This window comes from Micropterus salmoides, unplaced genomic scaffold (genome assembly GCF_014851395.1).
Source record: "Micropterus salmoides isolate LMB-PRFRI ecotype aquatic unplaced genomic scaffold, ASM1485139v1 Ms_hic_scaffold_2741, whole genome shotgun sequence".
Lineage (NCBI taxonomy): Eukaryota > Metazoa > Chordata > Actinopteri > Centrarchiformes > Centrarchidae > Micropterus > Micropterus salmoides.
Genome location: NW_024041975.1, coordinates 2217 through 20624, shown reverse-complemented (window position 1 = coordinate 20624; position 18408 = coordinate 2217). Strand labels below are relative to the sequence as shown.

Genomic DNA, 18408 nt, shown 5'->3' with positions numbered 1-18408 from the left:
GCCGAGCCGGTTGGCAACACGTACGGCTGAACCCGAGCTGTTTACCGGCTTCTCGCTGACCCGCCCTTCTCTGCTTCTGATTGGCTAGTAGTCCTTAACTAGGAACTGAGCATGTGCAACTCCCAACAAAGATCATGTAGAGACAAGATGTATCACTCCATAGCTAAAACGAAGCCTTCAACACAGGCTGAAAAGAGGAGCTGCAGCAATGTGCAGTAGGACAAAAATATAACCATGGAAACCTGCTCTGGTACAAACTCTAAATAAGATGAGGAACCTGAGAATGAGCAGAAAACCACCTCTTTAAAGTAATCCATTCTTTCATATAGTAAAACCTGTTCTGCATGTAAACTGATGTAGAAATGTTTTGCCAGTGTTTTTAGGTAGCTGGTTACAGTAAAGTCATCTTCTCTTCACAAGAGTTATTCAGCCAAATGTTAAATCATTTGAAAACATTAGGAAGTATAATCTACAACATATACTGACTGTTGAGGACGACCACCTCAGTCACTTGTTTTTATTAAAATTTTAATCAGCACCAAGGGCAGTGCTGAGAGGCGTCAGGCTCCATCATGCACCTGGAACGCTGCGAGGCTGGAAGTCGGACATTTCCCAGTTCTGACCGGTATGAACGCGTCATGTTCCCAAAACAAAGTGGAGGAAAAGAACCAGAGCGTCGACTGATGGTAAATTTCCCTGAGAGACGAACACATGAGATCCCTCTGCTGTTTCTGCACCCCGACAGAGGAGCTTCAGTAAAACTGGACGGTGACACGCAGCTAAGCTCCGTTAGCTTCCTCCATGTTGGACTAAAAATAAATTTGAACTCGATTCTCGGGTTTACTTCAGTGATTCCACCGATCGAAGCTTTTCTGCATCTGATGTTGGACGACAGGACCTGGCTCACAGTCTCTATTCATCCCAAAGGTGCTGGATCAGGGTTGAGTTCAGGGCTCAGGGCCAGACAAGTTCTTCCACACCAAAATGAAACAGCAGCTACTGTCTGCTGTAGCCTAAAGATTTCCCTTCTCAAAGACCACAGCATGAAAAAACATCTAAAGTACCAGGACAGGAGTGCCCCCTTACTGCAGATCCAGTTACTGGGCTGGACACACGTTCAGAGACTGACTGGGATTTACATTTTTACACTGACTGCAGAGGACGCTGCTGTGTTTCCATGTAGCAAATAATAACAAATAAAGTTTAGAGTTCACAGCAGAAAAGAAGCTCGCCAGATGTCCGACTGAGTGGACATCACACTTCCGGGCTCGGAACGATGAACCTTTTCAGCAGGTAAAGACAAACGTGACGTCAGCCTCTGCTGGCCACTGAGCTGTAGATGACGGCGTCCTCGGCCTCCACCGCTGGTCTACAAGAGAAAACACAGGATGAGTCGGGGGCTGATGTGAAAGTCGCCACCTCCTCCACAGACAGAAGCCCGGTCTGAATGAGATGAATGAAACTCTGGAAGGAACAAAACTGTGCTGCAGGAATCCTTCTTATTCAGCCTGGTTTAGACTGCATTCACTTTTATTCTGCACAGTAAAAGTCAGTGCAGTCTAAACGGCGTGAAATGACAAAGAATGCGTTGGAATATCACGCCATTTTACACCTACTGTCACAGCTAAAATCAGTGTGTGATATTATTATTATTATTATTATTAAGGCAGCAGCAACTCTACTGAAGGCTCGTTCAAAATTGCAATTAAACGTCCTCCTTGTGCGAACATTATAATCCCCGTTTGTTTCCAGTTTCCACGTCAAGCTTCCTGTAAATAGTCAAAGTCTGAACCATCCAAAAAACGCTTTCACACCAGAAACGAGACGAACCATGGTCCAGTTTGATCCGGACCGCCTCTTTTGGTCCGCGGGAGGTTTCACACCTGCGATTTTGGTTCGGACCAAACTGGAAAGTTGGACTGAACGATTTTGGAAAATAATCTAATTGCGATTTAATATGCGATACGTTTTTAAACTCTTTCTCTTCTGTATTATTCAAAACGGACAAGCAGTAAATCAGAGTGAAGTCTGACCAACAGACACTGTTCTGTCTGTGTTATTATTATTATTATTATTATTATTATTATTATTATTATGAGCAACGGTGGAGAAGAAATATCCATTATTATAATATGAGAAAGATTTGAGAGTCAAGTCATTAAATAATGTGATATAATATCATCAGCTCGGCCTACAGACCGCAAGAAAACCTAAGTTTACCAGTGTGAACCCTAAACCCACAGTTGCACCACGTTACCCGCGGGTGGCGGCGCTACTTTCATTCCACGTGTGACGCCAAAGTTTCTGTGGTCAGTTTGCGTCAGTTTGTGACGGTAAAGGCAGAAGAAGATGATATTTAACAGAAACGAATGAGGAAGGAGGTGGTTTGTTGAGTGTTGCTAACGCGGAGCCATAAAAGGTTAAAATGACGCTAAAGGGACTTGACCAAACGTCCATATGTGATATTTATCGCCGTCCCATGATGTCACGTTGGTTATTGTTGATGCCTAAACTTCTCCGCTGACCAACCTCTAAAATAAAGAGGAGGCTTGGAGGTTATCAGCCAAAGATTGTTAGTCTGTCAGAGTCCTCAGGTTTCTGCAGGACGATTAAAAACAGCTGATTTGTGAATAACCAAACAGAGACACGTCCTTCCTACCGGGCCTGGTTGTTGTGTTTGAAGTGGACGGAGACGTAGCTGACGTCCTCCACCGCCTGGCTGGGCTCCTGCGGGCGGCGCCGTCCCTCCTGCTCAGCGGGCGGCAGGACGTTGCTGTAGATGGCGTCAGGATGCTGAAAGCCACAGACATGAAGAAAGACAGGAAAGGGGTGAGGACAGAGACTAACGTCATGTGATCACATCAAGAATAAACAAGGCTTCCACAATAAGGAACCACCAGCAGGAGGTTTGAACCTGCCTTATTTTATATATTGCTCTGAGTGAACAGACACCTGCCACAGGTGAAGAAGCCCGAGCCTCCAGTCACGGAGCATTTCCAGCATTTCCAGCACTTTTGTGTTTAAAATCTCACACAAAGAAAAAAAGGCTGAAAAACACAACAAGAGTTGTCTCTTGTTGTGTTTTTCAGCTCCCACTCGGCCTTTAATCTAAACTCACCTTCAGTCTGTAAAGCATGAACATTTGATCTGTAACATCAGGCAGGGATCTTCTCTTTTTACCCCATTTAGTTCACCTGCTGCTTCTTTTTAACCCAGCTGGACGTGTTTCTGAATGTTAAACTTTAATTCATCGTGTTGAGTATTTGGGACTTATTGAACTTATCAGTCAAAAAACACAAGTTTGTTCGTCTTGTCAGTTCTTTAAAGGAGGACAAAGTTAAAGCATGGACATGACCAGCTAACCACTGCAGATAAGACTCATATATTCAGACGTTGTGTTGAAGAAGAAAGAAGAACGGCCTCATACATGTGAACTGAAACTAATCTGGAATTAAAATCCTCTTTACTTGAAATGGAAAGTTAAACTGTGAGTTGTACGTTAGTTAGACTGGTTAAGGGAGGTAAAGTAATTATTTGTTTTAAGATGAAACAAGTTAAAACTAGAACCCTGGAGTTGGAAACAAAAGCAAACTTTAACTGTTCCATCCTGCAGGTCGATGAAGCAGCAGCTTATTACGACATGTGTAGGTTCTTCCTCTGGTGGAAGAAGAAGTCAGGTGACTTCTCTCAACACAAACCTCAGTCTTTTCTAAACCTGACCAAACAACGGACGGTTCACCGCGTTTACCACCAGCTCTCCTGTCGCTTTCAGACGCTTTACCATCGAGCTATTTGGTTAGCGTAGCTTCCTAACGTCTGTCCAGAGGCTGTCCAGGTGAAAAACTCGGACTGTTCTGCCTCCATGTAAGACAGCCTGTTGATGAAATATTAAAAAGTGGCTGCATCACAGGTCGTAAAATAATATTATAGTATTAATTCAGCGCATCAGACGTGCGTGAACGTTAATGTCAATACTTCATTTTGCTCTGGAACTGTTGTGAATAAATAATATTTTGCTTCTAAATAATTATTTACAGCAGATTTGGGCTGATTTACAAAGATAATCGACTGTTTCCTTTATTAGCTTATATTTGTCAGAGAGCCACCGAGGAGAGCTGAAAGTCTGAAAGAGTTCTCGCTCGTCATAAAAAGGATTATTTTTGTTTGTTTGATTGAAGTTTCTGCAGATTTATTAGCCAGCTTTCATTCACGGTGTCATCTCAAGCAAGAGGAAGGTGGCAGCGCAAGAACAAGAACAAAACAAGAAAAGTAAGTTGAGGGCAGCAAACAGAGGAGCACCAGGTGTTTCCTGATATCAGAGATGGTTCATTTCTGAACATCACAACAAGAAACTCCCCCAGTGTTCCCTTCATGTCTCACAAGAGGATTCTTAATAAGAAAATCCAGTTTGGGTTCAGGAGGCAGACACCATCCCCACATTTAAGAGTAGGCTTAAGACTTTCCTCTTTGATAAAGCTTATAGTTAGGGCTGGCTCAGGTAGTCCTGAACCATCCCTTAGTTATGCTGCTATAGGCCTAGACTGCCGGGGGATTTCCCATGATGCACTGAGCTCCTCTCTCCTCTACTTTCTCTCCCTCTGTATGCAACCTTATCCCATTATTGCATGTTACTAACACAACGTCTCCCCTTTCTGGTAGTCTTGTGCTTTCTCGTCTCTCTCCTCTCTCCTCCTGTCACTTCCTGCAGGTTTTCTGGCTCTGGAGTTGTGGAGTCTGGATCTGTGGTTGCGGGTCACCTGCTGCCCCCGTGTTCCTGCTCGACACCCTCTGCTGCAACGACTATTGTTACTAGTCTTATTGTTATTATTGTTATTATAATCATTAACATTATGAAAAGCGCTCAGAGATAACAGTTGTTGTGTTGTTGCGCTGTATAAATAAAATTGAACCATAAAGAGCAAAAGATCTGTACCCCCCCCCCCCCATAATAGTAATAAAAATAGTGATACCAGAAGATTAAATGTAGGAACTCACCTTCTGTTCCACTTCACCTCCCACAGCTCTCTGATGTTTATCTGCTGCTGCTGCTCGCCTCCTGCAAACATACGACCACAGCAACAACAGGAAACACGTCACACTCTAAACTGACAACGAGCTGTGGAGTCATCTGATCAGAAACAGGCAGATTCTTCTTCTCTGTGTCATCATCAGGAGAAGTGTTTTTATTATTACGAGACACAAAAATCACATTAAAAGTCTTCAGTTTTCTTGTGTTGGTGAGTGATTTGTGTTTCTGCAGGATATATATTTTTATATATATATATTTTTTTTTTACAGAAAGTGGAGCCTTAAGATAAGTTTGTTTAGAGAGAAAGGTTTTTTATAGTTTTTGGTTAAAGTAGTAAAATGCTAGATTAGTATGTTTGGGGTAAGACACCCCCCCCCTGCTAACTAGCTGTATTGAGGATATTTTGAGACTTTCTGCTGAGGAAGTTCCAGCAGCTTCAGTGTTTAAAAGTCTGAGACTTAAACTATAGGAAAGCTGATAACATCAGTCAGGTTTATTACAACACAGGTCGTTAATCCTCTTGTAGTTTATTTTGTCTGTAATTTGACATATTAAAGTCATTTCACACCTTGGTTGGGGGGGGAGGTTTGGTATCTTACCTCAGAGGAAAATGCCTTTTCTCTAAAAAATACATTTGATTAAATTCAAATTAATTTGTCAACTTGAGCTATTTATTTTACTTTATGTCACCCTGAGCATGGTCTTCTTAAAGATACAATAAAAACCCTGTAGTGAGCTTGGGGGGGGGGGTAGGTTGTAAAATGTTTAGCATCCATCGTCATATCTGAACTTCTATCATGTGAGTGCAGCTGTTTGTTCAGAAACACCGACAGCTTCATTGACGTACCTCCTGATGAAGCAGAGCACCACGATGAGAGCGAGCAGAGCCAGCAGGACTCCGATCACCACGCCGGCTGTCTGAGGCAGCTTTCCATCCTCATCTGCAAAAGACGGGATGTGAACCTTTACTCCGTCATTCACAGTGTCCGGAAGAAAACCGGAACACTAAACTGACAAATCCTTCACTTTCAGAAAGTTTCTCCTTCTGATTTTCAGAATAAGACTACAGCCACACGGCTCAGCTGAACACGAACTAAAGTCGGAAGAGTCCAACAAGGGGGCCGAGTCCTCAGCAGCGGATAAGACACATGCCTTTTCTGTGAGAGACCCGGGTTCGATTCCCACTGTGACACGTCCACCAATGTGTCCCTGAGCAAGACACTGAAGGCGTGCGACCTCTGACATGTACAGCAGCTGTTAGTGGCTTTGGATAAAAGCGTCAGCTAAATGAGTAAATGTAATGTTCTGGATAAGCGAGGCCAGTGGAGAGACCATCTCTCAACAGGGGAGGAGGTCTGAGAAACAGCAGGTATCCACCACTTTGACAAGGTAAGGAGGTAAACTAAGGTTCTTTACTGTCACATAGGGAAATTTGATCTCTGCATTCAACCCGTCCCAAGTATCAGGAGCAGAGGCCAGAACACCTTAAAAGATAAAACCTGAGCAAACAAACCTTCCTCCTCTTTCTCCTTTTCCTCCACCTGCAGGCTGTACGGCAGGGAGAGGCTGCTGACGTTCATCTTCAAACCGCAAGTGTAGTTCCCAGAATCCCCTGCAGTCAGAGGGTTTAAGTGGAGGGCGGGGCCAGACTCTGAGAGGGCGTGGCCATCTCTGAACCAGGTGACCTCCAGTTGGTGGAAGGTACAGAGTGCAGTGCAGTACAGAGTGACGGTTTCACCTCTTCTCAGCTCTCCGTCTCCTCTGGAGCTCTTTATCTGCATTCTAGTCCCATCTGATAAACATTAAAATATTAGTTTTCTTACAGTAGATTGAAATTATGAATGTGATTTAAAACTGAAGATCACAGTTACGACATTTCTGCAACAGCATTAAGGCAGACGTTGTTCTTAGTAGATCCCAGATAAAATCCAGAAGCGGTTTAAGAGCCACATGCTGCGTCTCTGTTGGACTACATGTAAACAGCAGACTGAAGGATGTTACCATCCATGCAGTGACGTTGCCAGCTTGACTGAAAAAGCAGAACCAGATTACGTAACTCTGTTCTGTCAGAAACTGAAGCCTGACCGCAGTGTGAGACCACAAGTACGACATTAATACTGTTACTGGTAGTAGAAGTGTCTGTGGTGGCATTCATGATCGTATCAGTATGACCACAGGGTAGTAATACTAGAATCTGAAATAAAGATGTACTTAAACTGAAAGTGTTTTATATTTTCAGGCTCATATGAACCAGACCGTGTTTCTATAAAAATACACACCGCTTCATAAAATTATGTTTACATTTCATCCTGGTTTGTTCCACACATTGAATTCTCCTCAGTGTTTTCAAATATTTTGATTGATTATTTTTTACGTGTCCAGAAAATAGGGAGCCAGGGTTAATCACTCTGTTTTCTTCTGAATCCGCCAGATCCGCGGCAAAGTCTCTGAGGTGCAGGATAGTGACTGTGGACTTCATTCTTTCATTTGGTTTGACATTTGTACCATTGTGATGTTCGCTGCTCAGTCAATATTAGACAGTGTGAAAAGTGTGACAACATACCCCGCTCTCCCCTACAGTTTAACTCCAGTGTCGGCGGTCAGAGTTTGTAAACCCCGAGTTAACTCCGAGTAGGTTGAACTCCGTTGGTAGTGCAGGCCACAGACAAGGACTAAACAAAAACTGAGGGCTTAGACACACAGGCCAACGAGCAGAGAGGTACGCACAGCTGAAATACACCAGGTAATCAAACAGGAAGCAAATCTAGACAAGGACACATGAGTACTGAATACTACAAAGTAAAACAGGAAGTAAAGCACACAGGAAAGATCTACCAAAGTAAAACACCAAACATGGAAAGACTGCAAAATCAGGGCAGGGACTGAGACCGGACCAAACATGAGACAGGACTACAGTGAAACATGGAAACCTAGGACCGGGGACTCGAGCAGGTAAAAAACATGCAGATAAACATAAGAATAAACTTGGCTACAAAAACCCTAAACATGACAAGATCAAATAAAGCTTATAGAAGCACAGAAGCCAAAACCATGAAACCAGATCCTGAGTAAACTAGGACATGTGAACATGTGCTTTCATCTCTGTGACGTCACAGGGATGAAAGGGAAGCAGCTGGACTACAAATGAGCTGTTTTCAGTTCGGAGCAGAGTTTTCTGTGGGAGATGGGAACTCACTTTGGGCTTTTTCACTTTGCAAAAAAGGAATATAACTCAATAAAGGAGAGGGGAAAAGCCAAAAAGCAGAATATGAACTCTTTAAACAGAATCGATAGAACACCAAACAAACATGGGCAAAATAATAGCACACATGAAATGAATCCAAAACTCATAACAGATTATAAACATTAATGCTCAGTAACATTAATAGAAGTGTTAGCTTTACAACAAGATGCTCTTACCAGAGACTGTGACGTTCACTCCTGGTTGTCCAGTAAAATGTGCTTTGCTGTCATTAGCCTCCATTCTGAAGCGAAGAGTTGCCTCGTCTTTCTTCTGCACATCTGTGATCTGTAAAGTGCAGTTTCCCTTCTTGTCTCCCAGGTATTTGTAACGAGGGTTGTTGTTTCCAAACTGCTGTCAAACACAGACGGGGTAGTGCCATGACAAATCTGATGGTTCTGGCACCAGACGACTCTGATGATCTCTGTAGAAACTTCTCTTCCATCCCGAACGACAGACCTCAGAGGTGTGAAGGTGCAGAGGAGGGTGACGGTCGATCCTGTCACAGCACAAACAGGAGCTGGATAGTTCACACTCTGACCCACAGCACCTGGAACAATTAACAGAATGGTGTTAAAAACATGATTTAGTGCTTCAGTTGTTCTTTGTCTTAGTAAACTGAGGTCTACTTGTAAAAGGAGATTCACATTGGTCTTGTATTAAATTGTCTTTGTGGTATTTTTTCTACACCCGGACACAGAAATATTTCTGTCTTCAGATATGTCCACAGTGTTTTTGGTCTTCACACTGAGGTCTGGATAAACTGTTCACACAAACACAGACGTGACGTCTCAGGACTCTGCTGCCTAAAACCTGCAGATGAGCTGAAAGCTATACGGACGAACCGACATAGAGATGTTTTAGTGTTTGGCTGTCAGGAAGAAGCAAATCCAGCATCTCTGCTCAGAAACCACAGAGCTGTATTGAGGATTTTTAAATTGGCATAATTGCCGTGTCTCCGCTTAATATGTCTCTGGTCAAACCCAGGACTTTCACACATGAGAACGGCGTTCAAGTCCCACGTGAAACCCTGTAAATGTGGAGTAGTTTTAAGTTTGTGTTACAGATTTTACGTAACATTTGTACTTTAACCAAATCCACTATCTTTTACTAAACCTAACCAAACTGCGATCATTTCACATTAACCACATGTTTAATATGTGGTTTAATTGCGCATATTTATCACGTTTCTGAAAATTTGCCAATGACAGGCAGAAAGACAAATTTCCATCTGCAGTCCCAGAGCAGGCAAAAGCACAAACGTTGAAAGCAGTGAAAATCTGCAGATTCAAACAGAGCCTGCACGAAATAAAGACTAGAGACAAGACAAACAGCTCTACTGACACACAAATCAGCAATTACATGACAGCACAATATCGGGCCTGGTGAAGTGTGGATATTACGTGCAGAGCCATGATAAGCAGGAGCAGCTCTTAGACTCCCTCTTCACACGTTTGATTTCCAATAAACGGAGCTCTTAATGTTGTGGAGAAGGCGCGGTAGTTGGCACAGTTTCTTATGTGTTGCAATAAGTTGTTCTTGTAGAAGTGAGACAATCTCCTGTAGATGTTGCTCTATTAGTTTTCACTGTGATGTAAGAACTGAGGAACCATGTCGTGTAACACCCTAAAAACAAGACACAGTCTACTGTTTAGTAAGTTGTGCTTTTCATAATGTTGCAGTGATGGTATCCTTGTGGCTTCCTGTGTAGCGTTTTTATTGTATGTATTTATTCAGAGATTCTCCTGACTTTAGTCTGGTTTTATTGAAGTGTCCCCGCTTGTGAGACAGAACGTGATGTGCGGGAGGATCATTGTCTTCATGAACATTTTAGCTGTTTGACAGGAAACGCTCACACAGTACTATCATTTTGGGAGGCACTGACAAACGGCCTGTTTGTCGTCGTTTACGTATGAGGACAGGTTGGGAGCTCTGCGGGTAGACCTGATCCCACCAGCACGCCACCTGTCACGTGTTATTGTGCCAAAACAAACATGGACGCCAACAAGCAGCTTTTTAATATTCTGCGACATTTTTGCTGAAAAGGTCAAAAAAAGCATGGAGTCTGGTGAGAGCCTGGATGGAGAGGACTGTGTTGACCTCGTGTGACTCCACAAGTTTGTCTTTATACTTCCTGTCCAAACTTTTCAGCTCAGGACAGACGTGATGTTTGGGCCTGAATGTGGGGAGTTATCAATAACAGTAAGTCATCTGCATATAGTTACACTTTGTGCTTCCTCTTCCCACTACAGTATTAGCAGGTGGCTCCAGTGAGCTAACGTGTTTAGCAAGAAGGAAGTGCTCGTCTAGACAGGAAGTGGGGATGTGGTGGTCGTGTAGATTAGCTTCTGCTGTATTTCGTCAAATATCTGATTCAGCAGAGGGAAGTTTCTTCTGCACCAACAACATCCAGCTGAGCATTAGATCACATCTGGCTGCTCAGGATGTGTAGGTGTGTTTATGAGAAGATGAAATCAGGAGTGGTCTGAGAAGACGTTCAAACACGAGTAAATAGTAATCCAGACTCAGCGCTTAGTTCCACTGTTACACACAGTCCAGCTCTCTGTGACGTGACCTTTGCAAAATATTACTCCACTGAAAGTAGAAGCCTCAATTTCTACTTGAGTCATAGTACAAATGTACTCTTAGTACAGTTGTGTGTGTCAGGGTTAGGCTTTAAATCAAAAATACAGCAAACAGTGTTATTCATTAGAAACAGGCCGTCCTTTCAATAATAATTCAGTTCACTCAGTTAGATATATCTCTGTGTGTGTGACTGGTCACCGGGCCTGACTGGGATCTAGATCTGCGAGACCGCCTCATAAACGTGGACCCAACTTTAAGAACTGTGTAACATGGTGTCTGAATCGATCAGGACTGAGACTTTTCACCTGAGTTTACTGCAGCCGTATGCAGTGTAGTTCAGAGACAAAACAGGAAGTGGAACCAACAGTGTGAGGTCATTAACCACACAAATGATGTCATCATCAGCCGCCCACATCATTGACAAATATCAAACATCAACAAATCTCAACAAATCTTTTACACACATTTTATTTATTTATTTTAATTTAATATATTATTTTCATTTTTTAACACACACGCTTACTGTTTTACTTATTTACTTTTATTTTTAATGTTTATATTTCATATATTTTTTATTGTATTAACACACAAACACAACTTTTACTGTTTTATTTCTAATGAAATGTATGAAATTAGTCCTTATGTTTTTATATATAACAACTATTGTTGCTATACATTCATGCCAATAAAGCTGATTTGAATTAGAATTTGACTTTTTACACGTCATCACCAGTGGAAGTGCCAGTGCTCCAGTGTAAAGTAGCGAGCGTGCAGCTTGTAGAACAGTATAAATCTGCTGTCCCCTCAAAATAACTCATCACACAGCCGTTAATGTCTAAACCGCTGGCTACTAAAGTGAGTTATTTTGAGGGGACTGCAGATTTATGAACGCCGCCTGGCTCTGCCATCCCTTCACACAAAGCGACCTCAGATCTGTTCTCACCTGTGACGCCACGATGGTGGAACGAGCTGCCGCACGCCATCAGAGCAGGGGCGTCCCTGCTCTGATGGCAGCTCCTGAACACTCTGCAGAGAACACTTCCTCTGATAACACCTCTTACCTTGATTGCACTTTTTCGTTAACTCTCACTTCCTTCCCTGGGTATTTACCCCATTGATGCAATATGTACTATTAGCTCTTACTAGTATGTATTGTCAGCTGTAGATCTCCTGCTGTATTTGATGCTTTGTTGATGATTGTTTGTTGTTCCGCAAATGTAAGTCACTCTGGATAAAAGCGTCTGTATGTATGTTGTCATCAGCTGGTAATCCTAACTAGAGGTGTTTATCTTGGTTTTCCAACTTAAGTCTGTTGTACTGGAATGCGGTCAGCTCGGATGTGACGTCATTCCCAACTCCAACTTCCAAGGTAGATGCAACACAGCATTAAAGTCTTTTCTCTGCTTAACATGTCAAAGTGAAACACACGTCGTAATATTTTATAGTCTTTCCAAAAACACGAGAGAACACAACAACTGGAAATAATTGTTTGTTTGTTCTAACATAAGTTGTTAACGTTAGCACGCGGCCTGGATATCTAGCTTACATCCGAGGCCAAGAGTTAGCGTGTGGAAGTCTGTTCTGGATGATGATACAGAGTTTAAGCTGCAGCTGGTTCCCTCTGGTTATTGATCAAATATTAACACAACAGGACAAAACAGTTCAGAGAACACTTCCTCTGATAACAGCTCCAACACGCACTTCCTGTGCTCTTCTTCCATCTGCTCACTGCCTCCTGTGTTGACTGCAGTTTTTTGTTAACTCTTACTTCAGGTATTTACCACATTGACGTGCTAACAGCTCTTATTGCTGTCTATGTTACTTGTAGATCTCGCTGTATTGACGTGTTTTGTTCCTCAGATGTGCGTCACCTCATGACAAACGTACACAGAGACCTGAAGACCTCATTAAGAGTCACAGCGTCTTCTTGTTCTTACTTCATACCAGCGTTAATTTAATGAGACTTTTGTTCTTGTTAAAACAACACGTCAGTGTGTCTTATAGAAAAGCTTTACGTCACTGCACTGGACAGTGAGTATGTCCTTTTATGTATTCATCACACTGTCTCATCTGTGAATCTGCGGTTGTTTGGTTTCGTCAGGAAGAGGCTCTGCGGTGAGTTTTGCCCTCACGCTACGTCAGTTATCGTGTGAGGCTCCCGGGCAGCGAAGAGAGACTCCTCAGACAAACTCCTGCAGCGATTCATTTAGAAGCTTTTCACTTCATTATAACCTCAGCGATAACTCTGCATGTTAAACCAAGTTAAAGCACAGAGAGGACGTGTTGTAATAAATGTTCAGAGACAGACACAGGAAGGGAAGTGAGAACGTGAAGAAATGCTGCGTGTCAGATAATCAGTGAGAGTAGAAGTACTAAATCCTTATAATAACAGGAAATAACAAAAAGTATTATTAGTAAAATACGTCACATTATTGTTCTGTATATTATTAGATTGTTATTAATGATACGATCACGGGAAAGCAGCCCTTTAATCTCACATTTTATTTACTTTCCGTGCTCATCTGATCTTTGTTTACACAGCACTTAGAACCTGTACGGAAATCAGCATTTATTTAAAGTGGAAAACAAAAGACATCTGCATGGAACACGTGGCAAAAGGTTCTGAAACTCAAGAATTAATCTCGTTAAATGTTTTTAAATCCAAAATGAAAGACGTTAGTTTGAAACATTAGTATGTAAATGTTTTTAAATTGTGAAACGGACTCAAAATGAGTCTCCTGACATGTGTTTTCTGTCTGTCCCCGTGTCTCACTGGGACTCTGCTGGTATAAATATATATAGATAGAGGTTATGATAATAAAACACTGCACAGATCCACAGAGGTCAGACCAGCAGCAGATAAAATGTTTCTCCAGAACAGAGCATCACAAACATCAGGATCATCTGATCTTACCTGCCAGCAGGAACACGAAGCCCCAGAGAACCTTTTTGTCCCAAACTGCCATCATTAGGAAGCCTGCTGATGCTCTGACTTGCTCTGAAAGTGAGCTGAGTGACTCCCTGATTGTGAAAAGTCATTTTCTGACTTCCTTCCTTCTTCTTTTTCTTCTTCTGTGAAACCTTATCTTGCAAAATTACAACCTCGCTTTTTACTTCCCCAATAACACCCGTCCACGTGTCCCACGCCAGCACCGCTGTTGTCATGTTCTGACAGAGCGTTCCCTCAAGGCGGCGAGTTAAAACCCAGCGAGACAGACGAAGTATCAGGCTCAGAGACAATCAGTTTCTGTCTAACTGACATTCAGATTCATCCTTCCGCTTTAAAACTGAAGACTCCCGATTCTGACTTTCCCTCAGAGAGGTGTCATTTACACCGGGGACGCTGCGGACATGTCCCCGCCACCTTTTCAAATAACTGATTTTGTCCCCACTTGTACTTTGTACCACTTTTTAAAGCATAATTTGTTAAAAGCCTTTAAAAAGGTTTATTTGCACATTAAGAAAACAGTCAATGAAATTAAAATATAGAAAGAAAGAAACAAACGTGCAGCAGCAGTCAGTAACTTTAACAACTTGTTGACAGTTTTAGACCAGGTTTCCGTTCTCTCGCTGTGAACATGACAACAGAGGAGGGAAGACTAAGTCATGACTCAGCAGGGACGATGTTAACAGGAGAAACAGATCTGAGAGCTGCACTCACTTAGATTCTGTTAGATATATTTATAGATCCTGTGTTTCCGTTTATACAAATAAAAACATTTCCACCATAAATTGGTGCAGAAACTTTCAGCAGAATGCAGGAGATGAAGTGTTGTGTGTCCCGCAGAGCTCATCTATCTCTGCATCGAGGACGTCTTTAAAACACTGTTTCAGGATCTGTTTGTCTCCTTCTCATGAACATGATATCGCGTATCGTGACGCCTCTAAGTGTCTCTTCACACCTCTGATCTGAGCCCCTGTGTCTCCACCTGGTGCCCTCAGACCTTCCCACCTGTCCTACTCACCTGACCCACCTGTGTCTCATCCTCCAATCAGCTTATCAGTATTTAACCCCCCCCCCCCCACCAGTTCCCTCTGAGACTTAGAAACATTGAAACCCATTTTTAGTTAGTGTTTTGGATTTTCCTTTATTTCTGTTGAATCACTTCTGGTTAGTTGATTTTGATGGATCAATGGATTTCTCGTACAGGTAAACAGTCCCGCTGATGAAGCGCTCCTCCTGCAGCTGCTTCCTGTCTCTCTCAGGGTTCAGGTGTGGGTTCTCCATGTATCTGTCTGTCTGTTTGAGTCCTACCAGACTCCACAGTCCCTCCTCCTGCATCAGCTGCAGCTCTCTCTCCAGGTCCTGCTTGTACCGCTGTGCTGGTCCTCCTGTGTGGTCGCCTCTCGCCATGCAGACCAACCCTCCTGCAGAAAGCACACGGAGCTGTGGTCAGATCCTGGACACAGAGGTCTGAAGGTGACTCAATGAAGACTCTGAAGTATTCAACTTTAAAAAACTCTAACTGTGCTTTCAGACCAAACGTGAATTTTCTCCTCGCGATGTTTTCCTCGCGTGAGTACAAGTGTTCACGCGAGAAGGCGATTTTAACGCGATAACGTGAATAAACACAACTCGCCATTACTCCAGCTGTATGAACCCAAAGTAAACATGTTGCTGTGATTAAGTAGCAACAAACGGATCAAACTGATGCTGAAATAACAACAACATGATGCAGATTTGTTAAACATATGAATTGATGCTTTGTCAGGTCTGTCAGCAAGACAGCAGCTTCTAAAATGTTTGTTTTCTGAATGGAGTTTGGTTCGATCAGGGCTATGCTATGCTAACCTGTTCACAGTAAAGTACAACGACAGCTGGAATAAAGTTACAGTCACATGTTTTCTGAACTCACCAGGTAGTTCAACCTCCTCGCTTTCTTTTCTCCACGTAATGTCCAGTTTTGTCTGGTTTTTATATAAATATGAAGTCGTAGTCTGACTAGCTAACGACGCTAACAACAACAACACTGGAGCCGGATGTGCACAGAATCTAGCTGTTGAGAAGCTCCAGTGAAGATAAATCAATGTTGTAATCCTAAAAACTAAAGTAAAAAGCTAATTTAATAAAGCAGTTTACTCCAAGTTCCTCCCTCGAGCAAACGGCGTAGTTGCAGCAAAGTCCAGTCCTACCACGGGTGTTTATTTTTCCGAAAGCTGCAGCGCTGCTCCCTGCTCCTCTAGCCCAAGTTTAGCAGCTCTCAGCCGGCCTGCAGATTTTCAATCTCCCGCTCTGCCCGGTCCTCTCCACACAACGCTCTGAAGCCTCAGTGACGTACAAACAATCTCAACGTTGATAGGCTACAGACTCTGAGAGCTCCATTTCACCTACATATCTACAGTGAAGGTGCTGCTCTTTGCAACATCGTCACCATCTGCTGGTTGGCTGACTGAGCTGCACCAACAAGACTCCCCTCTGTCTCCATGATATTATATTTTACTAATTTAAAGAGGTGGTGTTCTGCTCATGTTCAGGTTCCTCATCTTATTTAGAGTTTGTACCAGAGCAGGTTTCCATGGTTATATTTTTGTCATACTGCACATTGCTGCAGCTCCTCTTTTCACTGTGTTGAAGGCTTCGTTTTAGCTATGGAGTGATACATCTTGTCTCTAAATGATCTTTGTTGGGAGCTGCACATGCTCAGTTCCAAGTTAAGGACTACTAGCCAATCAGAAGCAGAGAAGGGCGGGTCGGCGAGAAGCCGGTAAACAGCTCGGGTTCAGCTGTACGTGTTGCCGACCAGCTTGGCAACATGGACTGGAGCGAGAGTTTCAGAGCGGTGAGTTATTAATCTGTAACAAGTATCTTTCATCCATAAAGTTTTAACTTTCATCCCTGTGACGTCACAGGGATGAAAGGGAAGTGGCTGGACTACAAACGAGCTGTTTTCAGAGCAGAGTTTTCCAGGTAATGACCATAACGATGTTCCCATGGCGACTGCAGCTACCTGCAAAATGTGAATCAGGTGCAGAGTCACATTAATGGCTGTTAGCTGGCTACCTGGTTTGGCGGCGCGGCAGAGCTCCCTGACGACACTGACCGGTACGAAACCAGCATCCAGAGCACCGACGATGATCACCACATCAAACACACCTGAAACCAGGAGAAGAGGAGGGAGAAGGATCAGTTTCCAGAACTTTAAACCGTCAGAGATTCACTTTTACTGTCTGCTGCTTCTTTGTCCTGGAATCATTTTCCTCTCATCACACCTGAGAAGGTGTGTTGTCACAGGTAGAAGGAAGACTCAAACTATACGACCACGAAGCATCAGATGAACAGCAGCCGCCGCCAGCAGCTGATCGTCGTCGTCAAACAGGCTGCAGCTCAATGACTCGCTCCATCGTCGAGATTAGCTGCAGTACATATTTACAGCCACTAACTGCCAGACACTGACACTGACAGAGGTGCTGACCTGGAACGTGATAAAAGCTGTTTAATAAATTCTTAAACTCAAAGTATGAGACGTTTTGCTGATAACATTTGACTGAATGAGTAAATAACGTTAGTTAGCTTAGCATGATCAGATATTCCCGCTTATTAAAAGCTATAGGAATATTTCTGTGTGCACGCCTTCAAAACCGTCGCAGTTTTGTTAGGTTTAGGAAAATTATCTTAATTTGGGTTAAAATAAGTTAATCCAGGAGGTTCTGTCGGGAGTGAGTCAGCTCGTCCTCAGCAGAGAAACGTTCGTTAAGGTCCGTCATGCAGCAGCTTACTGCGACCCATGTTTTCTGTTAGGCTGCCACGTCTAGGGGCAGAAGAAGTCAGGTGACAACGACCATGTTGGTGTGTGTGTAGTGTTAGATATATTTGATTGTTTCCTTCGTCACTAAAGTTTTTACTCACTGAGATGTTGCCTGAGTCTAAACGATGAGACCTGATTCAGTGAATCAAGAGTTAGAAGCGAGTTCGTTGAGACTGAGAGGACTCAGGAGGACTGAAGGACTCAGGAAGTCCTGCTCTGTAATTAGAACCCTTTCACTCTCATTCCTCAAATCTTATGAGGAACAGAAGCTTTCTGCAGGAATGAAGGTGAATTAGAACAGAACCATCATACTGAACGATCAGCGCTGAGTGTGCAGAGAGTGCTTCAGAGTGAGTGTGCAGAGTGAGTGCTTCAGTGTGAGTGTGCAGAGCGAGTGCTTCAGAGTGAGTGTGCAGAGCGAGTGCTTCAGTGTGAGTGTGCAGAGCGAGTGCTTCAGAGTGAGTGTGCAGAGTGAGTGCTTCAGAGTGAGTGTGCAGAGTGAGTGCTTCAGTGTGAGTGTGCAGAGCGAGTGCTTCAGAGTGAGTGTGCAGAGTGAGTGCTTCAGAGTGAGTGTGCAGAGTGAGTGCTTCAGTGTGAGTGTGCAGAGCGAGTGCTTCAGTGTGAGTGTGCAGAGCGAGTGCTTCAGAGTGAGTGCTTCAGAGTGAGTGCTTCAGTGTGAGTGTGCAGAGCGAGTGCTTCAGACTGAGTGCGCAGAATGAGTGCTTCAGAGTGAGTGCTTCAGTGTGAGTGTGCAGAGCGAGTGCTTCAGTGTGAGTGCTTCAGAGTGAGTGTGCAGAGTGAGTGCT

At 43.3% G+C, this 18408-nt stretch overlaps 1 pseudogene; it reads right to left on the bottom strand.

Moving 5' to 3' along the window:
• Positions 1–482: 482 nt before the first annotated feature.
• LOC119881845 lies at positions 483–14031 on the bottom strand (annotated as a pseudogene).
• Between the last annotated feature and the right edge of the window lie 4377 nt (positions 14032–18408).